The sequence below is a fragment of the Schistocerca nitens genome, chromosome 2, assembly GCF_023898315.1.
Source record: "Schistocerca nitens isolate TAMUIC-IGC-003100 chromosome 2, iqSchNite1.1, whole genome shotgun sequence".
In the NCBI taxonomy this organism is placed as follows: Eukaryota; Metazoa; Arthropoda; class Insecta; order Orthoptera; family Acrididae; genus Schistocerca; species Schistocerca nitens.
The window spans coordinates 492,795,222-492,796,637 of record NC_064615.1 but is presented as its reverse complement, the minus strand read 5'-3'; the positions used below and the strand labels follow the sequence as shown (position 1 = coordinate 492,796,637).

Genomic DNA, 1,416 nt, shown 5'->3' with positions numbered 1-1,416 from the left:
TATTTAAGGACTTGTGGGCATCAAGTTCTTCAGCAGAACAAGCCTTATGTTATTGTGCTAATTACGGTATAGAAAAAATGCAACAAAGACGAGTTCCCCTGGAGCAGTGAGGATATTTGCACATGTCTGTATTCAGCAATGACCGCCAGCTGCCACAACACTTCACAGAATCCTTGCGGCAGGCAACACAACTGTGCGTGCACTTCAGACTTCATTCAGTAAGACGTCAGGAGTTGGATGGAAACGTCAAAGTCGTATTCAATCCAGAATGAGGTGTTATTAAGGTAGTTGAACGTTCTAGCAATTACACTTCTATAATTCCCATATGCGTATTCCGATAGCCAAAAGAACCCATTAGTGCGAAACCATCTGGAACTGCATTAACATCAAACTGCAAGAACTTGAGACAATACGTGGACTCTTCTCTTCGCTAAGTGACCTGTTACTGATATTTAGGATTCTCTCCGTCCTAGGCGTAGTGGAAATGGAACTTCAGAGGCGCCGGCCCGGGTGGCCGAGCGGTTCTAGGCGCTATAGTCTGGAACAGCGCGACCGCTACGGTCGCAGGTTCGAATCCTGCCTTGGGCATGGATGTGTGTGATGTCCGTAGGGCCGGCCGCGGTGGCCGTGCAGTCCGGAACCGCGGGACTGCTATGGTCGCAGGTTCGAATCCTGCCTCGGGCATGGATGTATGTGATGTCCTTAGGTTAGTTAGGTTTAAGTAGTTCTAAGTTATAGGGGACTGATGACCTCAGCAGTTAAGTCCCATAGTGCTCAGAGCCATTTGAACCATTTTTTTTTTTTTTTTTTTGAACTTCAGAGGAGCTTTCGCTATTCTTGACAAACATGAGACACTTGTAATCACTGCGAGTTACAACAGCGTGATGATAATGGTTTAGGTTGTCAGTAGTTTTGGTGGTGTTATGCTGTCAAACTGCTTACAGCAACGTTAATGGTGGCGCACATAATTTAGCGCTGACCACCTACTTAAGTAAAGATAGTGTTGTGGCGTCGTCGCTTGTCTTTATTTGGCCTCAGCTTGAGTAATCCGATTTAACGAACATAGTACTACATTCGCGGGCTGCTAATGATACAGTATGACTACAGAGATCATCGTGCGGGTATCGGGTATTACTTTAATTCTGCAATGAATTGCTTAAAAAATATTACCCTCAGCTATGCAGCTGGAATGACTCATGACACAGGTACTCTATGTTGCACTTGGTTAAGTGATCAGTTCGCTGCAATCCTGCTTCTTCTGTTTGTAAATACTTGAATACTTCAAAAATGGTTTAAATGGTTCTGAGCGCTATGGGACTTAACGTCTGAGGTGGTCAGTCCGCTAGAACTTAGAACTACTTAAACCTAACTAACCTAAGGGCATCAGACACATCCATGTCCGAGACTGGAGTCGAA

At 45.0% G+C, this 1,416-nt stretch overlaps 1 non-coding gene across 1 annotated transcript; it reads left to right on the top strand.

Annotated features, from left to right (window-relative positions):
* Positions 1 to 504: 504 nt before the first annotated feature.
* On the top strand, positions 505 to 588 carry Trnas-gga (transfer RNA serine (anticodon GGA)). The gene is given in 2 exon segments: positions 505 to 544; positions 554 to 588. It is a non-coding gene; the product is annotated as a tRNA-Ser (tRNA).
* The last annotated feature ends 828 nt before the right edge of the window (positions 589 to 1,416 follow it).